At 42.9% G+C, this 15,003-nt stretch overlaps 16 non-coding genes and 1 pseudogene across 16 annotated transcripts; all 17 read right to left on the bottom strand.

Annotated features, from left to right (window-relative positions):
* Positions 1–440: 440 nt before the first annotated feature.
* On the bottom strand, positions 441–605 carry LOC139962314 (U1 spliceosomal RNA). Its single transcript, XR_011791225.1, has one exon. It is a non-coding gene; the product is annotated as a U1 spliceosomal RNA (small nuclear RNA).
* A 694-nt stretch (positions 606–1,299) lies between these two features.
* On the bottom strand, positions 1,300–1,464 carry LOC139962281 (U1 spliceosomal RNA). Its single transcript, XR_011791193.1, has one exon. It is a non-coding gene; the product is annotated as a U1 spliceosomal RNA (small nuclear RNA).
* Positions 1,465–2,155: 691 nt separating this feature from the next.
* LOC139962318 (U1 spliceosomal RNA) lies at positions 2,156–2,320 on the bottom strand. The gene has a single exon (XR_011791229.1). It is a non-coding gene; the product is annotated as a U1 spliceosomal RNA (small nuclear RNA).
* Positions 2,321–3,130: 810 nt separating this feature from the next.
* On the bottom strand, positions 3,131–3,267 carry LOC139962249 (U1 spliceosomal RNA; annotated as a pseudogene).
* A 691-nt stretch (positions 3,268–3,958) lies between these two features.
* Positions 3,959–4,123, bottom strand: LOC139962280 (U1 spliceosomal RNA). The gene has a single exon (XR_011791192.1). It is a non-coding gene; the product is annotated as a U1 spliceosomal RNA (small nuclear RNA).
* Positions 4,124–4,814: 691 nt separating this feature from the next.
* On the bottom strand, positions 4,815–4,979 carry LOC139962279 (U1 spliceosomal RNA). Its single transcript, XR_011791191.1, has one exon. It is a non-coding gene; the product is annotated as a U1 spliceosomal RNA (small nuclear RNA).
* Positions 4,980–5,670: 691 nt separating this feature from the next.
* LOC139962276 (U1 spliceosomal RNA) lies at positions 5,671–5,835 on the bottom strand. The gene has a single exon (XR_011791188.1). It is a non-coding gene; the product is annotated as a U1 spliceosomal RNA (small nuclear RNA).
* Positions 5,836–6,526: 691 nt separating this feature from the next.
* Positions 6,527–6,691, bottom strand: LOC139962265 (U1 spliceosomal RNA). The gene has a single exon (XR_011791184.1). It is a non-coding gene; the product is annotated as a U1 spliceosomal RNA (small nuclear RNA).
* A 691-nt stretch (positions 6,692–7,382) lies between these two features.
* LOC139962253 (U1 spliceosomal RNA) lies at positions 7,383–7,547 on the bottom strand. Its single transcript, XR_011791181.1, has one exon. It is a non-coding gene; the product is annotated as a U1 spliceosomal RNA (small nuclear RNA).
* Positions 7,548–8,238: 691 nt separating this feature from the next.
* On the bottom strand, positions 8,239–8,403 carry LOC139962320 (U1 spliceosomal RNA). Its single transcript, XR_011791231.1, has one exon. It is a non-coding gene; the product is annotated as a U1 spliceosomal RNA (small nuclear RNA).
* A 689-nt stretch (positions 8,404–9,092) lies between these two features.
* Positions 9,093–9,257, bottom strand: LOC139962309 (U1 spliceosomal RNA). The gene has a single exon (XR_011791220.1). It is a non-coding gene; the product is annotated as a U1 spliceosomal RNA (small nuclear RNA).
* A 691-nt stretch (positions 9,258–9,948) lies between these two features.
* Positions 9,949–10,113, bottom strand: LOC139962298 (U1 spliceosomal RNA). Its single transcript, XR_011791209.1, has one exon. It is a non-coding gene; the product is annotated as a U1 spliceosomal RNA (small nuclear RNA).
* Positions 10,114–10,804: 691 nt separating this feature from the next.
* LOC139962319 (U1 spliceosomal RNA) lies at positions 10,805–10,969 on the bottom strand. The gene has a single exon (XR_011791230.1). It is a non-coding gene; the product is annotated as a U1 spliceosomal RNA (small nuclear RNA).
* Positions 10,970–11,658: 689 nt separating this feature from the next.
* Positions 11,659–11,823, bottom strand: LOC139962310 (U1 spliceosomal RNA). Its single transcript, XR_011791221.1, has one exon. It is a non-coding gene; the product is annotated as a U1 spliceosomal RNA (small nuclear RNA).
* Positions 11,824–12,512: 689 nt separating this feature from the next.
* LOC139962308 (U1 spliceosomal RNA) lies at positions 12,513–12,677 on the bottom strand. The gene has a single exon (XR_011791219.1). It is a non-coding gene; the product is annotated as a U1 spliceosomal RNA (small nuclear RNA).
* A 689-nt stretch (positions 12,678–13,366) lies between these two features.
* Positions 13,367–13,531, bottom strand: LOC139962315 (U1 spliceosomal RNA). The gene has a single exon (XR_011791226.1). It is a non-coding gene; the product is annotated as a U1 spliceosomal RNA (small nuclear RNA).
* Positions 13,532–14,223: 692 nt separating this feature from the next.
* Positions 14,224–14,388, bottom strand: LOC139962286 (U1 spliceosomal RNA). Its single transcript, XR_011791198.1, has one exon. It is a non-coding gene; the product is annotated as a U1 spliceosomal RNA (small nuclear RNA).
* Positions 14,389–15,003: the final 615 nt, after the last annotated feature.

Here is a 15,003-nt window from a genome sequence, read left to right as displayed (position 1 = left end):
CACACCGGCCGGAATTTCGTCCTAGTGGGTCACGTGACTAATATTATTGTACTAAACAGAGCATGTCTCATAATAGGGAGAAGCTTGCTGATCATTTTGTAGTCCTTCTAAGAGTCAGTGAATTGATGGAAGGGCAGAAAGGTATAAGATATACATGATACTAGATCTTGATTTACAAACATCAGTGTACTTGTATTCCGTGTCCTACAAAGCATTGGCAGCTTACGTAGTGTACGATTCGCACGCATGCGCACTGGGTGTTTCAATATTGGACATATTTGGAGGGGTCGGAGGCGGGCGGGAAGAGTGATTTTACATGTGATCGGTTGCATGACGAGATCTGAAAACCTCCCTGCGACATTGTATGGTGACTGGGCCAGGCAACGAGTACTATACTACACTTAATTGTCTTTTTGTTGCAATTAGTTTATATATATATAAGGAGGATAGCGCGAACGCAGTCCTCCACTGCCAGAAATTATACGCCCGAGTTCTCTACGTTTGAGAGAATCGCAGGGGTCAACCCATCCGAAAGTGCAATGGACAGGCCTCACCCTGGGGGCTCCGCCGTCATGATCACGGAAATCCCTGCGCCAGGTAAGTATGCTTTGACATTCTGCGATTTGGTTCATGTACTGCTGCGAATTCACACAGAAGATATTAAACGGAAAATGTTCTCTTACCGTTATGAAAAAGCGTCAATAGCTCAGATATTTCTTGCCGAACAATAAATCGATATTTTAAATCGATATTTAATAGCTTTCATGTCACAGGCTACACTGCAAAGGCTGACAGTTATGTAAATAACTGTTTCGATCAGGTATTTAACAGTGCTATACGGCTAGACCTTTAACAACAGCACACCGGCCGGAATTTCGTCCTAGTGGGTCACGTGACTAATATTATTGTACTGAACAGAGCATGTCTCATAATAGGGAGAAGCTTGCTGATCATTTTGTAGTCCTTCTAAGAGTCAGTGAATTGATGGAAGGGCAGAAAGGTATAAGATATACATGATACTAGATCTTGATTTACAAACATCAGTGTACTTGTATTCCGTGTCCTACAAAGCATTGGCAGCTTACGTAGTGTACGATTCGCACGCATGCGCACTGGGTGTTTCAATATTGGACATATTTGGAGGGGTCGGAGGCGGGCGGGAAGAGTGATTTTACATGTGATCGGTTGCATGACGAGATCTGAAAACCTCCCTGCGACATTGTATGGTGACTGGGCCAGGCAAAGAGTACAATACTACGCTTAATTGTCTTTTTGTTGCAATTAGTTTATATATATATAAGGAGGATAGCGCGAACGCAGTCCTCCACTACCAGAAATTATACGCCCGAGTTCTCTACGTTTGAGAGAATCGCAGGGGTCAACCCATCCGAAAGTGCAATGGACAGGCCTCACCCTGGGGGCTCCGCCGTCATGATCACGGAAATCCCTGCGCCAGGTAAGTATGCTTTGACATTCTGCGATTTGGTTCATGTACTGCTGCGAATTCACACAGAAGATATTAAACGGAAAATGTTCTCTTACGGTTATAAAAAAGCGTCAATAGCTGAAATATTTCTTGCCGAACAATAAATCGATATTTTAAATCGTTATTTAATAGCTTTCATGTCACTGATTACACTGCAAATGCTCACAGTTATGTAAATAACTGTTTCGATCAGGTTTTGAACAGTGCTATACGGCTAGACCTTTAACAACAGCACACCGGCCGGGATTTCGTCCTAGTGGGTCACGTGACTAATATTATTGTACTGAACAGAGCATGTCTTATAATAGGGAGAAGCTTGCCGATCATTTTGTAGTCCTTATAAGAGTCAGTGAATTGATGGAGGGGCAGAAAGGTATAGGATATACATGATACTAGATCTTGATTAACAAACATCAGTGTACTTGTGTTCCGTGTCCTACAAAGCATTGGCAGCTTACGTAGTGTACGATTCGCACGCATGCGCACTGAGTGTTTCAATATTGGATATATTTGGAGGGGCGGAGGCGGGGGAAGGGTGATTTTACATGTGATCGGTTGCATGACGAGATCTGAAAACCTCCCTGCGACATTGTATGGTGACTGGGCCAGGCAAAGAGTACAATACTACACTTAATTGTCTTTTTGTTGCAATTAGTTTATATATATATAAGGAGGATAGCGCGAACGCAGTCCTCCACTACCAGAAATTATACGCCCGAGTTCTCTACGTTTGAGAGAATCGCAGGGGTCAACCCATCCGAAAGTGCAGTGGACAGGCCTCACCCTGGGGGCTCCGCCGTCATGATCACGGAAATCCCTGCGCCAGGTAAGTATGCTTTGACATTCTGCGATTTGGTTCATGTACTGCTGCGAATTCACACAGAAGATATTAAACGGAAAATGTTCTCTTACGGTTATAAAAAAGCGTCAATAGCTGAAATATTTCTTGCCGAACAATAAATCGATATTTTAAATCGTTATTTAATAGCTTTCATGTCACTGATTATACTGCAAATGCTCACAGTTATGTAAATAACTGTTTCGATCAGGTTTTGAACAGTGCTATACGGCTAGACCTTTAACAACAGCACACCGGCCGGGATTTCGTCCTAGTGGGTCACGTGACTAATATTATTGTACTGAACAGAGCATGTCTTATAATAGGGAGAAGCTTGCCGATCATTTTGTAGTCCTTATAAGAGTCAGTGAATTGATGGAGGGGCAGAAAGGTATAGGATATACATGATACTAAATCTTGATTAACAAACATCAGTGTACTTGTGTTCCGTGTCCTACAAAGCATTGGCAGCTTACGTAGTGTACGATTCGCACGCATGCGCACTGAGTGTTTCAATATTGGATATATTTGGAGGGGCGGAGGCGGGGGAAGGGTGATTTTACATGTGATCGGTTGCATGACGAGATCTGAAAACCTCCCTGCGACATTGTATGGTGACTGGGCCAGGCAAAGAGTACAATACTACACTTAATTGTCTTTTTGTTGCAATTAGTTTATATATATATAAGGAGGATAGCGCGAACGCAGTCCTCCACTACCAGAAATTATACGCCCGAGTTCTCTACGTTTGAGAGAATCGCAGGGGTCAACCCATCCGAAAGTGCAATGGACAGGCCTCACCCTGGGGGCCAGAAATTATACGCCCGAGTTCTCTACGTTTGAGAGAATCGCAGGGGTCAACCCATCCGAAAGTGCAATGGACAGGCCTCACCCTGGGGGCTCCGCCGTCATGATCACGGAAATCCCTGCGCCAGGTAAGTATGCTTTGACATTCTGCGATTTGGTTCATGTACTGCTGCGAATTCACACAGAAGATATTAAACGGAAAATGTTCTCTTACGGTTATAAAAAAGCGTCAATAGCTGAAATATTTCTTGCCGAACAATAAATCGATATTTTAAATCGTTATTTAGTAGCTTTCATGTCACTGATTACACTGCAAATGCTCACAGTTATGTAAATAACTGTTTCGATCAGGTTTTGAACAGTGCTATACGGCTAGACCTTTAACAACAGCACACCGGCCGGGATTTCGTCCTAGTGGGTCACGTGACTAATATTATTGTACTGAACAGAGCATGTCTTATAATAGGGAGAAGCTTGCCGATCATTTTGTAGTCCTTATAAGAGTCAGTGAATTGATGGAGGGGCAGAAAGGTATAGGATATACATGATACTAGATCTTGATTAACAAACATCAGTGTACTTGTGTTCCGTGTCCTACAAAGCATTGGCAGCTTACGTAGTGTACGATTCGCACGCATGCGCACTGAGTGTTTCAATATTGGATATATTTGGAGGGGCGGAGGCGGGGGAAGGGTGATTTTACATGTGATCGGTTGCATGACGAGATCTGAAAACCTCCCTGCGACATTGTATGGTGACTGGGCCAGGCAAAGAGTACAATACTACGCTTAATTGTCTTTTTGTTGCAATTAGTTTATATATATATAAGGAGGATAGCGCGAACGCAGTCCTCCACTACCAGAAATTATACGCCCGAGTTCTCTACGTTTGAGAGAATCGCAGGGGTCAACCCATCCGAAAGTGCAATGGACAGGCCTCACCCTGGGGGCTCCGCCGTCATGATCACGGAAATCCCTGCGCCAGGTAAGTATGCTTTGACATTCTGCGATTTGGTTCATGTACTGCTGCGAATTCACACAGAAGATATTAAACGGAAAATGTTCTCTTACGGTTATAAAAAAGCGTCAATAGCTGAAATATTTCTTGCCGAACAATAAATCGATATTTTAAATCGTTATTTAGTAGCTTTCATGTCACTGATTACACTGCAAATGCTCACAGTTATGTAAATAACTGTTTCGATCAGGTTTTGAACAGTGCTATACGGCTAGACCTTTAACAACAGCACACCGGCCGGGATTTCGTCCTAGTGGGTCACGTGACTAATATTATTGTACTGAACAGAGCATGTCTTATAATAGGGAGAAGCTTGCCGATCATTTTGTAGTCCTTATAAGAGTCAGTGAATTGATGGAGGGGCAGAAAGGTATAGGATATACATGATACTAGATCTTGATTAACAAACATCAGTGTACTTGTGTTCCGTGTCCTACAAAGCATTGGCAGCTTACGTAGTGTACGATTCGCACGCATGCGCACTGAGTGTTTCAATATTGGATATATTTGGAGGGGCGGAGGCGGGGGAAGGGTGATTTTACATGTGATCGGTTGCATGACGAGATCTGAAAACCTCCCTGCGACATTGTATGGTGACTGGGCCAGGCAAAGAGTACAATACTACACTTAATTGTCTTTTTGTTGCAATTAGTTTATATATATATAAGGAGGATAGCGCGAACGCAGTCCTCCACTACCAGAAATTATACGCCCGAGTTCTCTACGTTTGAGAGAATCGCAGGGGTCAACCCATCCGAAAGTGCAATGGACAGGCCTCACCCTGGGGGCTCCGCCGTCATGATCACGGAAATCCCTGCGCCAGGTAAGTATGCTTTGACATTCTGCGATTTGGTTCATGTACTGCTGCGAATTCACACAGAAGATATTAAACGGAAAATGTTCTCTTACGGTTATAAAAAAGCGTCAATAGCTGAAATATTTCTTGCCGAACAATAAATCGATATTTTAAATCGTTATTTAATAGCTTTCATGTCACTGATTACACTGCAAATGCTCACAGTTATGTAAATAACTGTTTCGATCAGGTTTTGAACAGTGCTATACGGCTAGACCTTTAACAACAGCACACCGGCCGGGATTTCGTCCTAGTGGGTCACGTGACTAATATTATTGTACTGAACAGAGCATGTCTTATAATAGGGAGAAGCTTGCCGATCATTTTGTAGTCCTTATAAGAGTCAGTGAATTGATGGAGGGGCAGAAAGGTATAGGATATACATGATACTAGATCTTGATTAACAAACATCAGTGTACTTGTGTTCCGTGTCCTACAAAGCATTGGCAGCTTACGTAGTGTACGATTCGCACGCATGCGCACTGAGTGTTTCAATATTGGATATATTTGGAGGGGCGGAGGCGGGGGAAGGGTGATTTTACATGTGATCGGTTGCATGACGAGATCTGAAAACCTCCCTGCGACATTGTATGGTGACTGGGCCAGGCAAAGAGTACAATACTACACTTAATTGTCTTTTTGTTGCAATTAGTTTATATATATATAAGGAGGATAGCGCGAACGCAGTCCTCCACTACCAGAAATTATACGCCCGAGTTCTCTACGTTTGAGAGAATCGCAGGGGTCAACCCATCCGAAAGTGCAATGGACAGGCCTCACCCTGGGGGCTCCGCCGTCATGATCACGGAAATCCCTGCGCCAGGTAAGTATGCTTTGACATTCTGCGATTTGGTTCATGTACTGCTGCGAATTCACACAGAAGATATTAAACGGAAAATGTTCTCTTACGGTTATAAAAAAGCGTCAATAGCTGAAATATTTCTTGCCGAACAATAAATCGATATTTTAAATCGTTATTTAATAGCTTTCATGTCACTGATTACACTGCAAATGCTCACAGTTATGTAAATAACTGTTTCGAACAGGTTTTGAACAGTGCTATACGGCTAGACCTTTAACAACAGCACACCGGCCGGGATTTCGTCCTAGTGGGTCACGTGACTAATATTATTGTACTGAACAGAGCATGTCTTATAATAGGGAGAAGCTTGCCGATCATTTTGTAGTCCTTATAAGAGTCAGTGAATTGATGGAGGGGCAGAAAGGTATAGGATATACATGATACTAAATCTTGATTAACAAACATCAGTGTACTTGTGTTCCGTGTCCTACAAAGCATTGGCAGCTTACGTAGTGTACGATTCGCACGCATGCGCACTGAGTGTTTCAATATTGGATATATTTGGAGGGGCGGAGGCGGGGGAAGGGTGATTTTACATGTGATCGGTTGCATGACGAGATCTGAAAACCTCCCTGCGACATTGTATGGTGACTGGGCCAGGCAAAGAGTACAATACTACACTTAATTGTCTTTTTGTTGCAATTAGTTTATATATATATAAGGAGGATAGCGCGAACGCAGTCCTCCACTACCAGAAATTATACGCCCGAGTTCTCTACGTTTGAGAGAATCGCAGGGGTCAACCCATCCGAAAGTGCAATGGACAGGCCTCACCCTGGGGGCTCCGCCGTCATGATCACGGAAATCCCTGCGCCAGGTAAGTATGCTTTGACATTCTGCGATTTGGTTCATGTACTGCTGCGAATTCACACAGAAGATATTAAACGGAAAATGTTCTCTTACGGTTATAAAAAAGCGTCAATAGCTGAAATATTTCTTGCCGAACAATAAATCGATATTTTAAATCGTTATTTAATAGCTTTCATGTCACTGATTACACTGCAAATGCTCACAGTTATGTAAATAACTGTTTCGATCAGGTTTTGAACAGTGCTATACGGCTAGACCTTTAACAACAGCACACCGGCCGGGATTTCGTCCTAGTGGGTCACGTGACTAATATTATTGTACTGAACAGAGCATGTCTTATAATAGGGAGAAGCTTGCCGATCATTTTGTAGTCCTTATAAGAGTCAGTGAATTGATGGAGGGGCAGAAAGGTATAGGATATACATGATACTAGATCTTGATTAACAAACATCAGTGTACTTGTGTTCCGTGTCCTACAAAGCATTGGCAGCTTACGTAGTGTACGATTCGCACGCATGCGCACTGAGTGTTTCAATATTGGATATATTTGGAGGGGCGGAGGCGGGGGAAGGGTGATTTTACATGTGATCGGTTGCATGACGAGATCTGAAAACCTCCCTGCGACATTGTATGGTGACTGGGCCAGGCAAAGAGTACAATACTACACTTAATTGTCTTTTTGTTGCAATTAGTTTATATATATATAAGGAGGATAGCGCGAACGCAGTCCTCCACTACCAGAAATTATACGCCCGAGTTCTCTACGTTTGAGAGAATCGCAGGGGTCAACCCATCCGAAAGTGCAATGGACAGGCCTCACCCTGGGGGCTCCGCCGTCATGATCACGGAAATCCCTGCGCCAGGTAAGTATGCTTTGACATTCTGCGATTTGGTTCATGTACTGCTGCGAATTCACACAGAAGATATTAAACGGAAAATGTTCTCTTACGGTTATAAAAAAGCGTCAATAGCTGAAATATTTCTTGCCGAACAATAAATCGATATTTTAAATCGTTATTTAATAGCTTTCATGTCACTGATTATACTGCAAATGCTCACAGTTATGTAAATAACTGTTTCGAACAGGTTTTGAACAGTGCTATACGGCTAGACCTTTAACAACAGCACACCGGCCGGGATTTCGTCCTAGTGGGTCACGTGACTAATATTATTGTACTGAACAGAGCATGTCTTATAATAGGGAGAAGCTTGCCGATCATTTTGTAGTCCTTATAAGAGTCAGTGAATTGATGGAGGGGCAGAAAGGTATAGGATATACATGATACTAAATCTTGATTAACAAACATCAGTGTACTTGTGTTCCGTGTCCTACAAAGCATTGGCAGCTTACGTAGTGTACGATTCGCACGCATGCGCACTGAGTGTTTCAATATTGGATATATTTGGAGGGGCGGAGGCGGGGGAAGGGTGATTTTACATGTGATCGGTTGCATGACGAGATCTGAAAACCTCCCTGCGACATTGTATGGTGACTGGGCCAGGCAAAGAGTACAATACTACACTTAATTGTCTTTTTGTTGCAATTAGTTTATATATATATAAGGAGGATAGCGCGAACGCAGTCCTCCACTACCAGAAATTATACGCCCGAGTTCTCTACGTTTGAGAGAATCGCAGGGGTCAACCCATCCGAAAGTGCAATGGACAGGCCTCACCCTGGGGGCTCCGCCGTCATGATCACGGAAATCCCTGCGCCAGGTAAGTATGCTTTGACATTCTGCGATTTGGTTCATGTACTGCTGCGAATTCACACAGAAGATATTAAACGGAAAATGTTCTCTTACGGTTATAAAAAAGCGTCAATAGCTGAAATATTTCTTGCCGAACAATAAATCGATATTTTAAATCGTTATTTAATAGCTTTCATGTCACTGATTACACTGCAAATGCTCACAGTTATGTAAATAACTGTTTCGATCAGGTTTTGAACAGTGCTATACGGCTAGACCTTTAACAACAGCACACCGGCCGGGATTTCGTCCTAGTGGGTCACGTGACTAATATTATTGTACTGAACAGAGCATGTCTTATAATAGGGAGAAGCTTGCCGATCATTTTGTAGTCCTTATAAGAGTCAGTGAATTGATGGAGGGGCAGAAAGGTATAGGATATACATGATACTAGATCTTGATTAACAAACATCAGTGTACTTGTGTTCCGTGTCCTACAAAGCATTGGCAGCTTACGTAGTGTACGATTCGCACGCATGCGCACTGAGTGTTTCAATATTGGATATATTTGGAGGGGCGGAGGCGGGGGAAGGGTGATTTTACATGTGATCGGTTGCATGACGAGATCTGAAAACCTCCCTGCGACATTGTATGGTGACTGGGCCAGGCAAAGAGTACAATACTACACTTAATTGTCTTTTTGTTGCAATTAGTTTATATATATAAGGAGGATAGCGCGAACGCAGTCCTCCACTACCAGAAATTATACGCCCGAGTTCTCTACGTTTGAGAGAATCGCAGGGGTCAACCCATCCGAAAGTGCAATGGACAGGCCTCACCCTGGGGGCTCCGCCGTCATGATCACGGAAATCCCTGCGCCAGGTAAGTATGCTTTGACATTCTGCGATTTGGTTCATGTACTGCTGCGAATTCACACAGAAGATATTAAACGGAAAATGTTCTCTTACGGTTATAAAAAAGCGTCAATAGCTGAAATATTTCTTGCCGAACAATAAATCGATATTTTAAATCGTTATTTAATAGCTTTCATGTCACTGATTACACTGCAAATGCTCACAGTTATGTAAATAACTGTTTCGATCAGGTATTGAACAGTGCTATACGGCTAGACCTTTAACAACAGCACACCGGCCGGGATTTCGTCCTAGTGGGTCACGTGACTAATATTATTGTACTGAACAGAGCATGTCTCATAATAGGGAGAAGCTTGCTGATCATTTTGTAGTCCTTCTAAGAGTCAGTGAAACGATGGAGGGCCAGAAAGGTATAAGATATACATGATACTAGATCTTGATTAACAAACATCAGTGTAATTGTGTTCCGTGTCCTACAAAGCATTGGCAGCTTACGTAGTGTACGATTCGCACGCATGCGCACTGAGTGTTTCAATACTGGATATATTTGGAGGGGAGGAGGCGGGGAAAGGGTGATTTTACATGTGATCGGTTGCATGACGAGATCTGAAAACCTCCCTGCGACATTGTATGGTGACTGGGCCAGGCAAAGAGTACAATACTACACTTAATTGTCTTTTTGTTGCAATTAGTTTATATATATATAAGGAGGATAGCGCGAACGCAGTCCTCCACTACCAGAAATTATACGCCCGAGTTCTCTACGTTTGAGAGAATCGCAGGGGTCAACCCATCCGAAAGTGCAATGGACAGGCCTCACCCTGGGGGCTCCGCCGTCATGATCACGGAAATCCCTGCGCCAGGTAAGTATGCTTTGACATTCTGCGATTTGGTTCATGTACTGCTGCGAATTCACACAGAAGATATTAAACGGAAAATGTTCTCTTACGGTTATAAAAAAGCGTCAATAGCTGAAATATTTCTTGCCGAACAATAAATCGATATTTTAAATCGTTATTTAATAGCTTTCATGTCACTGATTACACTGCAAATGCTCACAGTTATGTAAATAACTGTTTCGATCAGGTTTTGAACAGTGCTATACGGCTAGACCTTTAACAACAGCACACCGGCCGGGATTTCGTCCTAGTGGGTCACGTGACTAATATTATTGTACTGAACAGAGCATGTCTTATAATAGGGAGAAGCTTGCCGATCATTTTGTAGTCCTTATAAGAGTCAGTGAATTGATGGAGGGGCAGAAAGGTATAGGATATACATGATACTAGATCTTGATTAACAAACATCAGTGTACTTGTGTTCCGTGTCCTACAAAGCATTGGCAGCTTACGTAGTGTACGATTCGCACGCATGCGCACTGAGTGTTTCAATATTGGATATATTTGGAGGGGCGGAGGCGGGGGAAGGGTGATTTTACATGTGATCGGTTGCATGACGAGATCTGAAAACCTCCCTGCGACATTGTATGGTGACTGGGCCAGGCAAAGAGTACTATACTACACTTAATTGTCTTTTTGTTGCAATTAGTTTTTATATATATAACGAGGATAGCGCGAACGCAGTCCTCCACTACCAGAAATTATACGCCCGAGTTCTCTACGTTTGAGAGAATCGCAGGGGTCAACCCATCCGAAAGTGCAATGGACAGGCCTCACCCTGGGGGCTCCGCCGTCATGATCACGGAAATCCCTGCGCCAGGTAAGTATGCTTTGACATTCTGCGATTTGGTTCATGTACTGCTGCGAATTCACACAGAAGATATTAAACAGAAAATGTTCTCTTACGGTTATAAAAAAGCGTCAATAGCTGAAATATTTCTTGCCGAACAATAAATCGATATTTTAAATCGTTATTTAATAGCTTTCATGTCACTGATTATACTGCAAATGCTCACAGTTATGTAAATAACTGTTTCGATCAGGTTTTGAACAGTGCTATACGGCTAGACCTTTAACAACAGCACACCGGCCGGGATTTCGTCCTAGTGGGTCACGTGACTAATATTATTGTACTGAACAGAGCATGTCTTATAATAGGGAGAAGCTTGCCGATCATTTTGTAGTCCTTATAAGAGTCAGTGAATTGATGGAGGGGCAGAAAGGTATAGGATATACATGATACTAGATCTTGATTAACAAACATCAGTGTACTTGTGTTCCGTGTCCTACAAAGCATTGGCAGCTTACGTAGTGTACGATTCGCACGCATGCGCACTGAGTGTTTCAATATTGGATATATTTGGAGGGGCGGAGGCGGGGGAAGGGTGATTTTACATGTGATCGGTTGCATGACGAGATCTGAAAACCTCCCTGCGACATTGTATGGTGACTGGGCCAGGCAAAGAGTACAATACTACACTTAATTGTCTTTTTGTTGCAATTAGTTTATATATATAAGGAGGATAGCGCGAACGCAGTCCTCCACTACCAGAAATTATACGCCCGAGTTCTCTACGTTTGAGAGAATCGCAGGGGTCAACCCATCCGAGAGTGCAATGGACAGGCCTCACCCTGGGGGCTCCGCCGTCATGATCACGGAAATCCCTGCGCCAGGTAAGTATGCTTTGACATTCTGCGATTTGGTTCATGTACTGCTGCGAATTCACACAGAAGATATTAAACGGAAAATGTTCTCTTACGGTTATAAAAAAGCGTCAATAGCTGAAATATTTCTTGCCGAACAATAAATCGATATTTTAAATCGTTATTTAATAGCTTTCATGTCACTGATTACACTGCAAATGCTCACAGTTATGTAAATAACTGTTTCGATCAGGTATTGAACAGTGCTATACGGCTAGACCTTTAACAACAGCACACCGGCCGGGATTTCGTCCTAGTGGGTCACGTGACTAATATTATTGTACTGAACAGAGCATGTCTCATAATAGGGAGAAGCTTGCTGATCATTTTGTAGTCCTTCTAAGAGTCAGTGAAACGATGGAGGGCCAGAAAGGTATAAGATATACATGATACTAGATCTTGATTAACAAACATCAGTGTAATTGTGTTCCGTGTCCTACAAAGCATTGGCAGCTTACGTAGTGTACGATTCGCACGCATGCGCACTGAGTGTTTCAATACTGGATATATTTGGAGGGGAGGAGGCGGGGGAAGGGTGATTTTACATGTGATCGGTTGCATGACGAGATCTGAAAACCTCCCTGCGACATTGTATGGTGACTGGGCCAGGCAAAGAGTACAATACTACACTTAATTGTCTTTTTGTTGCAATTAGTTTATATATATAAGGAGGATAGCGCGAACGCAGTCCTCCACTACCAGAAATTATACGCCCGAGTTCTCTACGTTTGAGAGAATCGCAGGGGTCAACCCATCCGAGAGTGCAATGGACAGGCCTCACCCTGGGGGCTCCGCCGTCATGATCACGGAAATCCCTGCGCCAGGTAAGTATGCTTTGATATTCTGCGATTTGGTTCATGTACTGCTGCGAATTCACACAGAAGATATTAAACGGAAAATGTTCTCTTACGGTTATAAAAAAGCGTCAATAGCTGAAATATTTCTTGCCGAACAATAAATCGATATTTTAAATCGTTATTTAATAGCTTTCATGTCACTGATTACACTGCAAATGCTCACAGTTATGTAAATAACTGTTTCGATCAGGTATTGAACAGTGCTATACGGCTAGACCTTTAACAACAGCACACCGGCCGGGATTTCGTCCTAGTGGGTCACGTGACTAATATTATTGTACTGAACAGAGCATGTCTCATAATAGGGAGAAGCTTGCTGATCATTTTGTAGTCCTTCTAAGAGTCAGTGAATTGATGGAGGGGCAGAAAGGTATAAGATATACATGATACTAGATCTTGATTAACAAACATCAGTGTAATTGTGTTCCGTGTCCTACAAAGCATTGGCAGCTTACGTAGTGTACGATTCGCACGCATGCGCACTGAGTGTTTCAATATTGGATATATTTGGAGGGGAGGAGGCGGGGGAAGGGTGATTTTACATGTGATCGGTTGCATGACGAGATCTGAAAACCTCCCTGCGACATTGTATGGTGACTGGGCCAGGCAAAGAGTACAATACTACACTTAATTGTCTTTTTGTTGCAATTAGTTTATATATATAAGGAGGATAGCGCGAACGCAGTCCTCCACTACCAGAAATTATACGCCCGAGTTCTCTACGTTTGAGAGAATCGCAGGGTTCAACCCATCCGAAAGTGCAATGGACAGGCCTCACCCTGGGGGCTCCGCCGTCATGATCACGGAAATCCCTGCGCCAGGTAAGTATGCTTTGACATTCTGCGATTTGGTTCATGTACTGCTGCGAATTCACACAGAAGATATTAAACGGAAAATGTTCTCTTACCGTTATGAAAAAGCGTCAATAGCTGAAATATTTCTTGCCGAACAATAAATCGATATTTTAAATCGATATTTAATAGCTTTCATGTCACAGGCTACACTGCAAAGGCTGACAGTTATGTAAATAACTGTTTCGATCAGGTATTTAACAGTGCTATACGGCTAGACCTTTAACAACAGCACACCGGCCGGAATTTCGTCCTAGTGGGTCACGTGACTAATATTATTGTACTGAACAGAGCATATCTCATAATAGGGAGAAGCTTGCTGATCATTTTGTAGTCCTTCTAAGAGTCAGTGAATGGATGGAAGGGCAGAAAGGTATAAGATATACATGATACTAGATCTTGATTTACAAACATCAGTGTACTTGTATTCCGTGTCCTACAAAGCATTGGCAGCTTACGTAGTGTACGATTCGCACGCATGCGCACTGGGTGTTTCAATATTGGACATATTTGGAGGGGTCGGAGGCGGGCGGGAAGAGTGATTTTACATGTGATCGGTTGCATGACGAGATCTGAAAACCTCCCTGCGACATTGTATGGTGACTGGGCCAGGCAAAGAGTACAATACTACGCTTAATTGTCTTTTTGTTGCAATTAGTTTATATATATAAGGAGGATAGCGCGAACGCAGTCCTCCACTACCAGAAATTATACGCCCGAGTTCTCTACGTTTGAGAGAATCGCAGGGGTCAACCCATCCGAAAGTGCAATGGACAGGCCTCACCCTGGGGGCTCCGCCGTCATGATCACGGAAATCCCTGCGCCAGGTAAGTATGCTTTGACATTCTGCGATTTGGTTCATGTACTGCTGCGAATTCACACAGAAGATATTAAACGGAAAATGTTCTCTTACCGTTATGAAAAAGCGTCAATAGCTCAGATATTTCTTGCCGAACAATAAATCGATATTTTAAATCGATATTTAATAGCTTTCATGTCACAGGCTACACTGCAAAGGCTGACAGTTATGTAAATAACTGTTTCGATCAGGTATTTAACAGTGCTATACGGCTAGACCTTTAACAACAGCACACCGGCCGGAATTTCGTCCTAGTGGGTCACGTGACTAATATTATTGTACTGAACAGAGCATGTCTCATAATAGGGAGAAGCTTGCTGATCATTTTGTAGTCCTTCTAAGAGTCAGTGAATGGATGGAAGGGCAGAAAGGTATAAGATATACATGATACTAGATCTTGATTTACAAACATCAGTGTACTTGTATTCCGTGTCCTACAAAGCATTGGCAGCTTACGTAGTGTACGATTCGCACGCATGCGCACTGGGTGTTTCAATATTGGACATATTTGGAGGGGTCGGAGGCGGGCGGGAAGAGTGATTTTACATGTGATCGGTTGCATGACGAGATCTGAAAACCTCTCTGCGACAT

Source organism: Apostichopus japonicus, chromosome 20, assembly GCF_037975245.1.
Source record: "Apostichopus japonicus isolate 1M-3 chromosome 20, ASM3797524v1, whole genome shotgun sequence".
In the NCBI taxonomy this organism is placed as follows: domain Eukaryota; kingdom Metazoa; phylum Echinodermata; class Holothuroidea; order Aspidochirotida; family Stichopodidae; genus Apostichopus; species Apostichopus japonicus.
Note: the sequence above shows the minus strand (reverse complement) of the source record. Positions and strands in the feature narration are given on the sequence as shown.